Here is a 16,765-nt window from a genome sequence, read left to right as displayed (position 1 = left end):
TGTCTCTAAACTACAGTTCTTAATCTGTAAAATAAGACTGATGAGAAATAATGCCAGGTAGACAAGGACTAGAAGGCAGAAGGGAACAGGAAAGCTTGTAAAAGGGAACACAAGGTCTAGAGGGGAGTGTTGACATGTCATGGGGTTGTTAACCAATGTCATAAAACAATGTGTATACTAACTGTTTAATGAGAAACTAGTTCTGTAAACCTCCATCTAAAGTACAGTTAAAAAAAAAGTAATGCCGGGTGGGGTTGTTTGTTAAGAGGACTAAATAAGAAGATGCATTAGTAGTACTTGTTACAGAGCCTTGCACAAAGTAGACAGTCGATGAATGCTGGCTACCAATAAATGTCTTTGAATTGAATGTGTTTTCTTTGTCCTTGTTTTCATCTTTTTTTGGTAGACACTAAGTTTGCACAGAGTTCCTGGGTGGTGCAAACGGTTAACATGCTCGGCTGCTAACTGAAAACTTGGAGGTGTGAGTCTCCCCAGAGGCACCTTTAAAGAAAGGCCTGGTGACCTACTTCTGAAAAATCAACCACTGAAAACCCTGTGGAGCACAGGTCTACTCTGACACAATTGGGGTTGCCGTAAGTCAGATCAGACTCAACAGCAACTGTTGTTTTGGTTTGTTTTAACTTTGTACACCTGTTGATTAACATGTCGCATGTATTAAAATCTTAGTGTTTGGCAATTGCCATAATATTTCCACTTCTGGCACATAGAAAAAATAAAAAAAGTGATCATAGGAGTTTTACTTCAGGTACTGGTGGATTAGGTCATTTTAGTCTATCCTTTCCACTAAAAATCATTTTAGAAGTTGTGGTTGAGGGGGACATAAAAATCATCAGTTTGAAGGCATTGGAGAGCAACTAAGGTGTAGGGATCTGTGGGCCAAGATCCAGGAGAAGAAGGAAACCAAGGAAGGTGAGCCTGGAATTTGGAACTGCTTTCTTCCTTAAAGGAGCCTTGGGGGTGTTCGGCTGCTAATCCAGAGGTTGGTGGTTCAAACTCACTAGCTGCTCCTCGGGAGAAAGATGTGACAATCTACTTCCATAAAGATTACAGCCTTGGTATCTTAAACTGTGTTCTCTAGAGAAGCAAAACCAGTAAAGCGTATAAATATATAAAGAGAGATTTATATCAAGGAAATGGCTCATGCAGTTGTAGAGGCTGGAACATCCTAAGTCCATGGGTCAGGATAGAGGCTTCACCTGAAGCATGTAGCCACAGGGGCTGATGAACCCAAGATTGGCAGGTGAGAGAGCAGGGCTCTTGCTCACAGGCTGTGAAGACTGACGAATTGCAAAGATCAGCAGGTAGGACCACAGGTAAGCTGCTAGCTCCAGTCCTAAGAACAAGAGGTCATATGAACAGGAGCCAGCTGCAGGATCCAGAATGGGCAGAAGCCCACAAGCCTTGCCAGAATATCTACTTATATTCAATGCAGGCCATACCCCCAAGGAAACTCCCTTTCAACTGACTGGCTACTCACAGCAGATCCCATCATGGAGGTGATCACATAACAACAGATCTCATTATGGAAGTGATCACACCATCATAAAACTATCAAACCACTGAGAATCATGGCCCAGCCAAGTTGACACACAACCTTAACCATCACATTTGGAAACCCTATGGGGCATGTGTTGGTTAAGATTGTGTTTCAGCTTGGCTGGGCCATGATTCTAGTGTTTATATGTGGTCACTCCCATGATGAGATCTGCTATGAATAGACAATCAGTTGAAAGGGAGTTTTCTTGGATGTGTGGCCTGCATCCGAATACAAGCAGATGTTCTGGTTTTTTGCCGGCTCTGGATTCTGCAGTTGACTACTGTCTGTCTGATCTCCAGTTCTTGGGACTTGAGCTATCAGCTTGCCTGCCAATGTTGGGTTCTTCACAGCCTGTGAGCAACAGCCTTGCTGTCCAACCCACTGATCTTGAGTTCACCAGCCTCTGCGACTACATGAATGGGGAGAAGCCCCTATTCTGATCCCTGGACTTGGAATGTTCCAGCCTCTACAATTGTGTAAGCCATTTCCTAGGTATAAATCTCTCTCTCTCTCTCTATACACTTCACTGGTTTTGCTTCTCTAGAGACAGGGCAGTTTTACTTTGTCCTGTAGGGTTGCTATGAGTCAGAATTAACTTGACAACAACAGGTTTGGTTTTGGTTTTTTCCTTCCTTAAGGTCATTGTCAATTGAGAAGTAAAAATTGTCAATTGAGAAGTAGTCTGTGCTTATTATCAATTTATATACTAGGAATATCATAAAGAGGTATAGGATTTACAAGTTTGAAGAAATTGCTTTTCATTTATAATAATCAGGAAAGAGAATGTTTTCCAATATAGTCAACAGATACTGTTGCTGTTAAGTGCCATCGAGTTGACTCTGATGCATAGTGATTCATGTGACGAAGTAGAACTGCCTTATAGTATTTCCTAGACTGTAATCTTAAGGGAGCTGATCACCAGGTCTTTTCTCCTGTGGAGCTGCTGGGTAGGTTCCAACCATCAATAATTTTTAGTTAGCAGCAGAGCACTGGATCTTGTGCCCCCAAATTTGTCTTTATTGCTGGTTCAAACAACCAAATATAGACTTTCTGGAAGCATTACATTTTGTTTACCCCATTTCTTGGCCAAAGGTAGCAATTTTTCTCCCAGAGCCCCCTTACCTATATGATTCAGGTCTAGAAATGGCCAAAAGATAAATTTGCATGAAATTTTGAAGGCAAATGAACTGAAGCTACTATGCTTCCTTCTACAGATCGCTGCTGTCAGACTGGGTGACGGACAGCTGCAGAAATGCCTGTGAGACCCAGCTTGTCCTTCCTCTTTGCTATTCTGCATCTTGCCTCTCTTGCCACCTGCTGGTCCTGCTGTCCAACAGCAGCCCAAGATCCACTAGTGGATGTTTGACTGTAGATCTCAGAGGTATTAACTACACAAAGATAACCATTTCCTCAGAGGTAGCAATTTTGAGAAACCACTCCATGAGGTTATCCTACTTTGATAACCACTTGTGCTTGGTTTCATAGATTTCCCTGTCAGCTCCAATTTGTCCACCTATTCTAGTGCTTCATTTTACTTGGATACATAGTCAACAGCTGTGGAAGCAGCAGTCAGGAGATCAAACAATGTATTGCATTGGGCAAATCTGCTGCAAAAGGCCTCTTTAAAGTGTTAAAAAGCAAAGATGTCACTTTGAGGACTAAGCTATCCTGAGTCACGCTATGGCATTTTCAGTCACCCAATGTGCATGTGAAAGCTGGACAATGAGTAAGGAAGACCAAAGAAGAGTTGATGCCTTTGAATTATGGTGTTAGTGAAGAATATTGAATGTACCATGGACTGCCAGAAGAATGAACAAATCTGTCTTGGAAGAAGTCCAGCCAGAATGCTCCTTGGAAGAGAGGATGGTGAGACTTCGCCTCATGTGCTTTGGACATGTTATCAGGAAGGACCAGTCCTTGGGGAAGGACATCATGCTTGGTAAAGTAGAGGGTCATCGAAAAAGAGGAAGATCCTTAACAAGATGGATTGACACCGTGGTTGCAACAATGGGCTCAAGTGTAGCAACGATTGCAAGGATGGTGCAGAATCAGGCAGTGTTTCATTTTGTTGTACACAGGGTCACTATGAGTCGGAACCGACTCGACGGCACCTAACAACAGCCTACCAGTGCTTCAGTTGAGTGCCTATTTCTCTGATCCTCTGACTCTTCCTTCTAGACCTTTGCTTTTCCAATTTTTCTTATATCTGTGTAAAGTCCAATTCCTGTAGTAATTCCCTTATTATCATAATACTTACAGTGGCTCTGTTTTCCAACTGATACACTTGGAATCTTTGGATCTTTCTTCTCTGCTATCTTTGTTGCTTCAACAGTATCTTACTTCTTGGTTGCAAAGTAGGAAACAAGGGCATCAACCCCAAAAATATCTTTCTTCTCATATCCCTCTCTTCTTTTAGGGAGGAAAATTAAAATCCCTCTTAAATCTCATCAGTTAGAATAAGGTTATGTGCCTTCCCCTGGTCACTGGCAAAGGGGCTGGATTGCCATAATTGGTTTAGACCAGAAGTCCTGTTCCCTGGCTGCACATCAGGATAATATGGAAAACTTTTAAAACATACTTCCGCCTGAGCACAGTCTGCAGAGTTTTTGATATAATTGCTCTGGGGTGGTATCCAATATTTGTAAAATTCTTTCACAGGGATTATAATGTGCAGCAGGGTTGAGAACCACTGTTTGGATCCACCTCAACTCATTCTGTAGAGCTGTTGCACACTGAACAAGAACTTGCCTGAACAAAATCATTTTGCCTGAAGAAAATCAGGGTTCTCTAACAAGAAAGAAGGACGGGCAATCAAGAGTCTTAAGATATTTTTGATCCATCCAAATTATCTAACAGAAGGATTGTCTACAGAATGCATAGAACTATGAATAAAATTCCCACCTGGATTGTGTCATATACAGCTCTAAGCATTACTAGATTCTGTCTTTTGATGTATTTTTTCAATTTTGACTAACTCTAGGAGTGATGATAGAACAGCTGTTCTCCCATTTCTTAGTTATTTGAGGTAAAGCCTTCTGAATACACCACCAAGCCATATTGCACGGACTCAAGAAACAATTCTTTGTGGGGCACATAATTTTTTTTTTTACATTTTTTAAAATTTTGACTGTGTTAAAGTTTACAAATCAAGTCAGTCTCACACAAAAACCCATATACACCTTGCTACACACTCCCAATTTCGCTCCCGTAATGAGACAGCCCACTCCCTCCCTCCACTCTCTCTTTTTGTGCCCATTTCGTCAGCTTCTAACCCCCTCTACCCTCTCATCTCCCCTCCAGGTAGGAGATGCCAACATAGTCTCAAGTGTCCACCTGATCCAAGAAGCTCACTCCTCACCAGCATCCCTCTCCAACCCATTGTCCAGTCAAGTCGCTGGCTTTGGGAATGGTTCCTGTCCTAGGCCAACAGAAGGTTGTCCTTCTAGTCTCATTCAGACCATTAAGTCTGGTCTTTTTACGATGTGGGGCACATAAAATTTTTAAAAAGCTAAGTAAACATACAATTATGACTTACTATTCAAGAAATAAAACATCCCTTATCCAGAGAAATCTTCAGTGTTTTCCTTAAATTTCACCTATTTGTGTCAAGGAATCGAACCAATATTCGAGGACACATATTCTAGTTACATAAACCACAGAGAGCAAAAGAATTCTAAGATTGACATTGATGAGAATATTCAAGTCTAGCTGTATTTTTGACAAAAAATGCTTTTGCTAGGAGTTGCAGAAAGGAAAACAAAATGAAAATCACAACTTTGAATATAAGGGATGCATGTTCCAATATACAGGTTACTTGAAAAAAAGGAAATAATTGAGGACCTTGGTCTTAGGACCTAATCCAGCCATTAAGATATTAGGCATTGGGAGGCACACTGAAGAGGTCTACCAAATCTAAATCATTGGACTATGTACGTATTGCTCTGTGGGAGAAAGATGTGGCAGTCTGCTTCCATAAAGATTTACAGCCTTGGAAACCCTATGAGGCAGTTCTACTCTGTCCTATAATGTCACTATGAGTCAGAATCGACTTGACAGCGTGGGTTTGGTTTTGGTTTGGTTTATATACCAATACCCTTGCGCTCATTAGTTTCACAGCTTTTGATAGACCAGTTCTCCCAGGTTTGGCAAGCAAAGTTCACCTTGTTTAAAGGAAATCCTGTTTAATTGGTGCCTGAAAATAGGAGAATCTGCAGGGTGTGCTTCACTTGAGCAACAAGTTTGCTTTATCTTACAGAAAGAATATTGTTTAAAATTTTATTTATTTATAATAATATAGTCATATAATTCAAAATTTAAAAGGAACAAAACAATAGTAGTAAATCTTTCTGCCTGTATTCCATATTCTTCCAGATTTAATAAATATATATCTCACATCATTTTGTTTTTTATTTTCACCCAAATGATAGACTAGGGTTTATGCAATGCACTGCACCTTGTTTTTGTCTTAAAAAATATATCTTGACCACTAATGACTGCCCTGACAGGGAACCCAAGAGAGAATACCTGATGGAGCAGGAGAACAGTGGGATGCAGACCTCAGATTCTTATAAGAAAACCAGACTTAATAGTCTGACTGAGACTGGAGGGGACCCAGAGGTCATGGCCCCCCAACCCTCTGTTAGCCTGAAACTGGAACTATTCCCGAAGCCAACTCTTTAGACAAGGGTTGGACTGGACTGTAAGAAAGAAAATGATACTGGTGAGGAGTGAGCTTTTTGATTCAAGTAGACCCATTGAGACTATGTGGGCAGCTCCTGTCTGGAGATGAGATGAAGAGGCAGAGGAGGACAGGAGCTGGTTGAATGGACATGGGAAATACAGAGTGGAGAGGAAGAGTGTGCTGTCTTATTAGGGGGAGAGCAGCTAGGGGTACATAGCAAGGCGTATATAAGTTTTTATATGAGAGACTGACTTGATTTGTAAACTTCCACTTAAAGCACAATAAATGAAAACAATAAATATATCCAGGATATCAAAAAACCCTCTTGGAACTGACCCTGTTAGTTTTTCCCTGCCTTCTATGAAGCTTAATGAAAAATGTGTTGATTGAAGTTTTCTTGTATTGTTAGGGGCAGTCAAGTCAATTCCAACTCATAGCAACCCTATGTATAACAGAACAAAACACTGCCTGATCCTGCACCATCCTCACAATCCTTGCTATTTTTGAGCCCATTGTTGCAGCCACTGTGTCAATCAATCTTGTTGAGGGTCTCCCTCTTTTTTGCTGACCCTTTACTTTACCAAGCATGATGTCTTCTCCAGGGACTGATCCCTCCTAATATTGTGTCCAAAGTATGTGAGAGGAAGTCTCCCCATCCTTACTTCTAAGAAGCATTCTGTCTATACTTCCTCCAAGACAGATATGTTTGTTCTTTTGGCAGTCCATGGTATATTCAATATTCTTCTTCACCAACACCGTAATTAAAAGATATCAATTCTCCCATCTTCCTTATTCATTGTCCAGCTTTCACATGCAAATGAGACCATTGAAAATATCATAGCTTGGGTCAGGCAGGCACACCTTAGTCCTCAAAGTGACATCTTTGCTTTTTAACACTTTAAGGAGGTCTTTTGCAGCAGATTTGCCCAACACAATACTACATTTGATTTCTTGACTGCTGCTTTAATAGATGTTGATTGTGGATCCAAATAAAATTAAAATTCTTGACAACATCAGTATTTTCTCCATTTATCATGATGTTGCTTATTGGTCCAGTTGTGAGGATTTTTCTTTTCTTTATGTTGAGGTATAATCTGTACTATAAAGGCTGTGGTCTTTGATCTTCATCAGTGTTTAAAGTCCTCTTCACTTTCTGCAAGCAAGGTTGTGTCATCTGCCTATCACAGGTTGTTAATGAGTCTTTCTCCAGTCCTGTTGCCACGTTCTTCTTCATAAAGTCCAGCTTCTCAGATTATTTGCTCAGCATAGAGATTGAATAAGTATGGTGAAAGGATACAACTCTGATGCACACTTTACAGATTTTTAACTACGCTGTTTCCCCTTGTTCTTTTTTGAACAACTCTCTCTTGGTCTATGTACAGGTTCCTCATGAGCACAGTTAAGTGGACTGGAATACCCGTTCTTCCCAGTGTTATTCATAATGTGTTATGATCCACACAGTGAAATGCGTTTGCATAGTCAACTAAAACACAGGTAAACATCTTTCTGGTACTCTCTGCTTTCAGCCAAGATCCATCTAACATCAGCAATGGTATCCCTTGTTCCACGTCCTCTTTTGAATCCAGCTTGAATTTCTGGCAGCTGCCTGTTGATATACTGCTGCAAACATTTTTTAATTATCTTCAGCAAAATTTTACTTGTGTGTGATAGTAATGATACTGTTCAATATTTTCCGCATTCTGTTGGATCACCTTTCTTTGGAATGGGCACAAATATGGATCTGTTCCGGTTGGTTGGCTAGGTAGCTGTCTTCCAAATTTCTTGGCATAGGTGAGTGAGCACCTACAGCACTGCATCCATTTGTTAAAGCATCCCAAGTAGTATTCTGTCAATTCCTGGAGCCTTGTTTTTCACCAGTACCTTCACTGCAGCTTGGACTTCTTCCTTCAATACCATTGGCTCTTGATCATATGCTACCTCCTAAAATGGTTGAACATTGACCCATTCTTTTTAGCACAGTGACTCTGTGTATTCTTTCCGTCTTCTTTTGGTGCTCCCTGCATCGTTCAATATTTTGCCCATAGAATCCTTCAGTATTGCAACTGGAGGCTTGAGTTTTTTCTTCAGTTCTTTCAGCTTGAGAAGTGCTGAGCGTGTTCTTCCCTTTTGGTTTTCTAACTTCAGGTTTTTGCACATGTCATTATAACACTTTACTTTGTCTTCTCAAGCTGCCCTTTAAAATCTTCCACTCAGCTCTTTTACTTCATCCTTTCTGCCATACACACACTGAATAACATTATGAATAGCAGTCAAACATTGTTTAATATAGTGCAGGAAGAAGATTCAAGTCAATCAAGGATTAAGTGCCTTTGGTATGCAATTTACCAAATTATACCTGGCTTCATTTTTTTGGATGTTACAAAGCTGACAGAATACTTGGAAAAAAATACATGATAACTTAGGAGTGTTAGAAAGATGTCTGTAAGTGTGGAGTGTAGAATTGGAGACAGAATAATAGTTGAAACTACCCATTGGGAACTGGAATTTGGCCATGGAAGAAAGGCAGTACATATGTATGATAAAACAAACAAAACTAAACCTGTTACTGTTGAGCCAATTCCAACTCATGCTGGCGACCCTATAGGAGAGAGTCGAACTGCCCCATAGAGTTTCCAAGGAGCAGCTGGTGAATTTGGACTAACAACCTTTTGGTTAGCAGCCTGAGCTCTTAACCACCACGGCTTCATGTATAATAGAGAGGTTAATTAAAATTCTTATAGTTCTGAATTTGAATTGGAAGTATCAGTATGATTTTGTGCATTACGTTATCTTTTCACGAAAGAAAAAAAAAAGTATTTCTTAGCTCTGTCCACTGAAAAGGCATGAAAACAGTGACCAACCCTGTAGCAATAAGCACCCAAGCACACAGATTGTGGTTGTTAAATATCATTTCCACATAAAAGTTTTGTTCTTAGTCCATAAAACATTGAATCAATGAGGTAGCTAGCTTCTTAGATGGCCCCTGAAGATCCTTGCCTCCAAGTATTCACACCTTTCTGTTTTACTCCCCTATATTGTATCAGGATTGATCTGTGTGGTCAATAGAAAATGGCAGAAGTGATATTATGTCACTTCTGAGGTTAAGTTATAAAAGACTTCAGCTTCCATCTTGGGCTTTCACTCTGGGGGAAGCAAGCTGCCACATCTTGAGGACATTCAAGCAGCTTATGAACAGGCCAATGTGGGGAAAACAAACAATCAAACAAAGAAACAAAAAAAAAATAGCAACAACGGCAAAAAACAAGGCCTCTGGCTACAGCCAGTGAGGAACTAAGCTCCACCAACAGCTACGTGAATAAGCTTGCAAACAGACCTCCAGCCTTCAGATGACTACAGCCTTGGCCAACAGCTTGCCTGTAACTTCCTCAGAGACCCTGAGCCAGTACCACTCAGCTAAGCTGTTTCTGGATTCCTGACTGTCTTGGTCATCTAGTGCTGCTATTACAGAAATACCACAAGTAGATGGCTTTAACAAAGAGAAGTTTATTCTCTTACGGTCCAGTAGGCTAGAGGTCTGAATTCAGTGTGCTGGCTCCAGGGGAAGGCTTTCTCTCTCTGTCGGCTCTGGAGGAAGGCCCTTGTCGTCAGTCTTCTCTTGGTCTGAGAGCATCTCAGCATAGGAACCTCAGGTCCAAAGGACATGCTCTGCTCCTGGCACTGCTTTCTTGGTGGTATGAGATCCCGATGTCTCTCTATTTGCTTCTCTCTTTTATAACTCAAAAGAGATTGGCTTCAGATACTATCTAATCTTGTAGATCTCATTAATATAACTGCCACTAATCCATCTGTCGTGGATTGAATTATGTCCCCCAAAAAATATGTGTATCAGCTTGGTTAGACCATGATTCCCAGTATTGTGTGGTTGTCCTCCATTTTGTGATTGTAACTTTATGTTGAGAGGATTAGGGTGGGGTTGTAACACCACCCTTACTCAGGTCACCTCCCTGATCCAATGTAAAGGGAGTTTCCCTGGGGTGTGGCCTGCACCACCTTTTATCTCTCAAGAGATAAAAGGAAAGGGAAGCAAGTTGAGAGTGGGGGACCTCATACCACCAAGAAAGAAGCACTGAGAGCCCAGTACATCCTTTAGACCTGGCATTCCTATGCAGAGAAGCTCTTAGTCTAGAGGAAGATTGACGAGAAAGACCTTCCTTCAGAGCTGATGGAGAGAGAGCCTTCCCCTGGAACCGATGCCCTGAATTTGGACTTTTAGCCTACTGGACTGTGAGAGAATAAACTTCTCTTTGTTAAAGCCATCCACTTGAGGTATTTCTGTTATAACAGTGCTAGATGACTAAGACACCATCTTATTAACATCACAGTGATAGGATTTACAACACATAGGAAAATCTCATCAAATGACCAAATGGTGGACAATCACACAATACTGGGAATCATGGCCTAACCAAGTTAACCGATATTTTTGGGGGACACAATTCAATCCGTGACACTGACCCACAGAAAACGTGAGATAAATGTTTGTCATTTTAAGTTGTTAAGTCTGGTAGTTGTTTGTTATGCAGCAGTAGATAACCTATACAACAATACAAGTACTGTTTTGTCTCCAACTTTCCAAAAGTATTACTTCAAAGCTACTTGTATCAAAAGTGAAAGTAGAGAAAAGGACTTCAACAAAGCAAGTTATTAAGTACTTTCATTTCTGTTGTGATAAATTTGCTAGCAATACTTGTAATATGTTACAAATACTTGGAGATAATGACACCATATAGTGTTAGCAAATCCAAAGTTACTAAGACTAGTTTTGTCTAAATTGTATAGTGATAAAAGATTTAATTTTCTAAGAAATATAAAAAAATAAGTCAAAGAACCAGTCTGCTTTTATTGTACTGTCAGTGTTGTTAGACATAAGTTATAATAGGCATTTTACACCCATCAAGTGGTGGAATTAATGGTTAGAATCCTTTTCCAAATAGAAATTGCTGGTAAATTTTAGATCCATGACAAGGAACAACCTGATTTGTATGTGCAGCCAGTCAAGCAACTTAATGCCAAGCCTAATATTTGGAAGTTCACCTAGTTGAGTAATTGCTGTTTGAGTTGCATTTCTATGATGGTATCATGGATTGAATAACGTCCCCCCAAAAATATGTGTATCAGTTTGGCTGGGCTGTGATTCCTGGTATTTGTGATTTTCCTATATGTTGTAAATCCTGCCTCTATGATGTTAATGAAGGAGGATGGGTGGCCATTCTGTTAGTGAAGCAGGACTCAGTCTACAAGATTGGATTGTTTCTTGAGCCGATCTCTCGAGATATGAAAGAGAAGCAAGCAGAAAGACAGGGGGACCTCATACCACCAAGAAAGAAGCAATGCTGGGAGTAGAGCATGTCCTTTGGACCTGGGGTCCCTGTGCCCAGAAGCTTCTAGTCTGGTGAAACATTGATGAGAAGGCTGACAGAGAGAATACTTTCCCCTGGAGCTGAGGCCCTGAATTTAGACTTTTAGTCTACTTTACTGTGAGGAAATAAATTTCTCTTTGTTAAAGCTATCCACTTGTATTTCTGTTATAGCAGCACTAGATGACTAAGACAGATGGGTTTGAGTTTTCAGATGCACTGATGAGTACTATCAAACCTGGAATTATTATTTTTATGCACAGCATATTATGCATAACTACAGCTATGATTTAATTAATGTCTAAATATTTGCTTTCTTTGACTTTGTGTTTTGATGGCATCCAATTGATAGCTACCGATGAAAATTATTTGGATATACATTTCAAGATCTATCCTGAAATACAACGTTGTCAGTGATAGGATAATATCCATTTGTCTACAAGGAAGACCAGTTAATATGATTATTATTCACATTTACCCAGGAACCACTAAGGCCACAGGTGAAGAAACTGAAGATTTTTATCAGCTTCTGCAGTCTGAAATTGATCAAACATGCAATCAGGGTGCATTGATAATTACTGGTGATTGCAATGTGAAAGTTGGAAACAAGAAGGATCGGTAGTTGGGAAATATGGCCTTGGTGATAGAAACAATGCCAGAGATCAAATGATATAATTTTGCAAGATCAACAACTACTTCATTACAAATACCTTTTTTCACCAACATAAACGACCTTGCCAGATGGAATACACAGGAATCAAATTGACAATATCTGTGGAAAGAGACAATAGAAAAGTTCAATATCATCAGTCAAAACAAGGCCAGGGGCCGACTGGAACAGACCATCAGTTGCTCCTATGCAAGTTCAAGTTGAAACTGAAGAAAATTGGAGCAAGTCCACGAGAGCCAACATATGACCTTGAGTATATCCCACCTGAATTTAGAGACCATCTCAAGAATAGATTTGACACGTTGAACACTAATGACCAAAGACCAGACAAGTTGTGGAGTGACATCAAGAACATCATACACGAAGAAAGCAAGAGGTCATTGAAAAGACAGGAAAGAAAGAAATGACCAAGATGGATGTCAGAGGAGACCCTGAAACTTGCTCTCAGATGTCAAGCAGCTAAAGCAAAAGGAAGAAATGATGAAGTAAAAGAGGTGAACAGAAGATTTCAAAGGATGGCTCGAGAAGACAAAGTAATGTATTATAATGACATGTGCAAAGAGCTGGAGATAGAAAAACAAAAGGGAAGAACACACTCAGCGTTTCTCAAGCTGAAGAAACTGAAGAAAAAATTCAAGCCTTGAGTTGCGGTAGTGAAGGATTCTATGAGGAAAATATTAAATGACCAAGGAACCATCAAAAGAAGATGGAAGGAATACACAGAGTCATTGTACCAGAAAGAATTAGTCGACGTTCAACCATTTCATGAGGTAATGTGTGATCAGGAAGCGATGGTACTGAAGGAAGAAGTCCAAGCTGCAATGAAGGCATGGCAAAAATCAAGGCTCCAGGAATTGACAGAATATCAGTTGAGGTGTTTCAACAAACGGATGCAGCACTGGAAGTGCTCACTCGTTTATGCAAAGAAATTTGGAAGACAGCTTCCTGGCCAGCCCACTGGAAGAGATCCATATTTATGCCTATTCCCAAGAAAGGTGATCCAACAGAATGTGGAAATTATCAAACAATATCATTTATATCACACACAATTAAAATTTTGCTGAAGATCATTCAAAGCAGCTGCAGCAGTATATTGACAGGAAACTGCCAGAAATTCAGGCTGGTTTCAGAAGAGGACGTAGAACCAGGGATATCATTGCTGATGTCAGATGGATCCTGGCTGAAAGCAGAGACTACCAGAAGGATGTTTACCTGTGTTTTATTGACTATGCAAAGGCATTCTACTGTGTTGATCATAACAAATTATGGATAATATTGCAAACAATGGAAATTCCAGAACACTTAATCATGCCCATGAGGAGACTGTACGTAGATCAAGAGGCAGTTGTTCGGACAGAACAAGGGGATACTGAGTGATTTAAAGTCAGGAAAGGTGCGTGTCAGGGTTGTATCCTTTCACCATACCTATTCATGAGCAGATAATCCTGAGCAGATAATCCAAGAAGCTGGACTACATAAAGAATAACTGGGCATCAGGACTGGAGGAAGACTCATTAACAACCTGCATTATGCAGATGACACAACCTTGCTTGCTGAAAGTGAAGAGGACTTGAAGCACTTACTGATGAAGGTCAAAGAGCACAGTCTCCGGTATGGATTACATTTCAACATAAAACAAAAATCCTCCACCTGGGCCAATAAGCAACATGATGGATAAACAGAAAAAATTGAAGTTGTCAAGCATTTAATTTGACTTGGCTCCACAATCAACAGCCATGGAAGCAGCAGTCAAGAAATCAAAAGACACATTGCATTGGGCAAGTCTGCTGCAAGGGACCTCTTTAAAGTGTTGAAAAGCAAAGATGTCACCTTGAAGACTAAGGTGCGACTGACCCAAGCCATGGTATTTTCAATCGCATCATATGCATGTGAAAGCTGGACAATCAATAAGGAATACTGAAGAAGAATTGATGCCTTTGAATTGTGGTGTTGGCGAAGAATATTGAATATACCATGGACTGCCAAAAGAAGGAACAAATCTGTCTTGGAAGAAGTACAACCAGAATGTTCCTTAGAAGTAAGGATGGCGAGACTGTGTCTTACACACTTTGGACATGTTGTCAGGAGGGATCAGTCCCTGGAGAAGGACATCATGCTTTGTAAAGTACAGAGTCAGCGGAAAAGAGGAAGACCCTCAAGGAGATAGACTGTCACAGTGGCTGTGACAGTGGACTCAAGCATAACAACGATTGTGAGGACGGTGTAGGACCAGGCAGTGTTTTGTTCTGTTGTACGTAGGGTCGCTATGAGTTGGAACCGACTCCATGGCACCTAACAACAACAACAACATACCTTTGCAGCAGGGGCATTTTAATATTTCTTTTGCAATTCAGAAGCTTTAGGGAGTGATTATTTTGGTTTATATACATGTGTTTTTATTACACTATACCTAGCAGTTCAACTTTAAAATTTGACCTACTAGTCCAGGTTCCATAAAGGCAAGAACCAAGTTTGTCTTCACCATTTTGTCTGCAGTGCCCGATACATGGTTGTCATGAATTGAATTGTGTCCCCCCAAAAAATGTGTGTATCAGTTTAGCTGGGCCATGATTCCTGGTATTGTGTAACTGTCCACGATTTTGTCTTCTGATGTGATCTTCCTATGTGTTATAAATCCTGTCTCTGTGATGTTTATGAGGAGAATGGGAGGCAGTTGTATTGATGAGCCAGGACTCAGTCTACTGGATTGGATTGTGTCTTGAGCCTGTTTCTTTTGGGATATGAAAGAAAGAAGTGAGCAGAGAGATGGGCGGGGGGGTGGGGGGGGAGGAGGGTGAGGCTTATAGCACCAAGAAAGCAGCACCCAGAGCAGAGCTCATCCTTTGGACCCAGGGTTCCTGCACGGAGAAGCTCCTAGTCCAGGGGAAGATTGATAACAACGACCTTCTTCCAGAGCTGACAGAGAAAGCCTTCCCCTGGAGCTGACACCCTGAATTTGGACTTTTAGCCTACTTTATACTGTGAGGAAATAATTTCTTTGTTAAAGCCATCCACTTGTGGTATTTCTGGTATAGCAGCACTAGATAACTAAGACAATGGTGCACAAAGTTCACTAAGTAAACATCTATGGAATTAGTGCATGATTTTCCTGATTCTATTCAATTGAAAAAGTGAGTAGCTCTCTGAGAGCTGAAACTTTACCTCTTCTCTAGCCCCTAGCCCTACCAATAAACCACACAGACTCCCTACTATTTCTTAAAAAAAAAAAAAAACAGAAAACTTCTTTCCTAGAAGAATATGTATGTATTGAATTGAAAAAGAGCATTTAATCATCAAATTTAGCCCTTAATACTTGTTAAATAAATTCTAGCAAAGATGATAAAAATTAGATCATATATATAAAACTCTAGTAAAAACAGAGTAGAATAAATTGTCATACAAGGCTGTTTTCTTAGCATGCTATCTGATTTCCTTAAGGTTGCATTCAAATTAGGGAAATAATCTGGCAGAGATTTCTCAATTTCACTGAAAGGGAAACAGCTATTTAAATATGTTGAAACTGGAGTGCAAGCCTTGTTGCGTGTGTTGTTATTTTGCAGATTTTGCATTATTTCAAGAATTAGAGAAACTAACCAATAAGTTGTTTCCCTTAGGCTGGCTTCTTGGTTGACAAGAAATGGAACTTACTGGTCAAGTTCTATGGAATCATCTTATCAAACACTTTCACTGGGTTTCTGGTGTGAGCAGGTCTTTAATGAACAGATACTGAATAAAAATTATAGTGAGTCACATCTACTCAAGCCCAATTTGATCTAGCTAAACTTTTTTTTTTTTTTTGGTGCTTTATGTGAAAGTTTACAGAGCAAATTAGTTTCTCATTCAAAAATTTATACACAAATTGTTTCATGATATCGGTTGCAATCCCCACAATGTCTTAGCACTCTCCCCTTTCCACTCTGGTTGCCTGTTCCATTCGTCCAGTTTTCCTGTCCCTTTCTGCCTTCTCATCTTTGATTTTAGGCAGGTATTGCCCATTTGTTCTCATGTACTTGATTGATCTATGAAGCACGTTCCTCACTTGTATTGTCATTTGTTTTATAGGCCTCTCTAATCTTTGGCTAAAAGGTGGACTTCAGGAGTGGCTTCAGTTCTGAGGTAGCAGGGTGTCTGGGGGCCATAGTCTCAGAGTTCCTCCAGTCTCTGATCAAGCAGTAAATCTAATCTCTTTTATGAATTTGAATTTTGTTCTACACTTTTCTCCCACTCTGTCTGGGACCATCTATTGTGATCCCTGTCAGAGCAGTTGGTGGTGGTAGCCAGGCACCATCTAGTTCTTCTGAGCTCAGGCTGGTGAAGGCTGTGGTTCATTTGGTCCATTAGTCCTTTGGACTAATATTTCCCTTGTGTCTTTGGTTTTCTTCATTCTCCTTGGCTCCAGACAGAATGAAGCCATACGTTACTCACCAAAGTAGGATGTAGAACATTTTCTTTATGAGCTATGCTATGCCAGTTGACCT

General features: G+C 40.3%; 1 long non-coding RNA gene across 2 annotated transcripts in view; it reads left to right on the top strand.

Annotated features, from left to right (window-relative positions):
- LOC126082508 (uncharacterized) overlaps positions 1-4,847 on the top strand; it is a 52,521-nt gene extending 47,674 nt beyond the window's left edge. The window contains exons 2-3 of one of the 2 annotated variants that reach the window (XR_007518574.1): positions 407-593; positions 2,773-4,847. This is a non-coding gene — a long non-coding RNA (uncharacterized LOC126082508). Of the gene's footprint in view, positions 1-406; positions 594-1,857; positions 2,240-2,772 lie in introns of those variants that run through there. The other variant, XR_007518575.1, reaches the window with a different exon arrangement.
- The last annotated feature ends 11,918 nt before the right edge of the window (positions 4,848-16,765 follow it).

The sequence above is a fragment of the Elephas maximus genome, chromosome 1 (genome assembly GCF_024166365.1).
Source record: "Elephas maximus indicus isolate mEleMax1 chromosome 1, mEleMax1 primary haplotype, whole genome shotgun sequence".
Classification (NCBI taxonomy): domain Eukaryota; kingdom Metazoa; phylum Chordata; class Mammalia; order Proboscidea; family Elephantidae; genus Elephas; species Elephas maximus.
The sequence above is the reverse complement of the archived record's forward strand: the minus strand, read 5'-3'. Positions and strand labels throughout refer to the sequence as shown.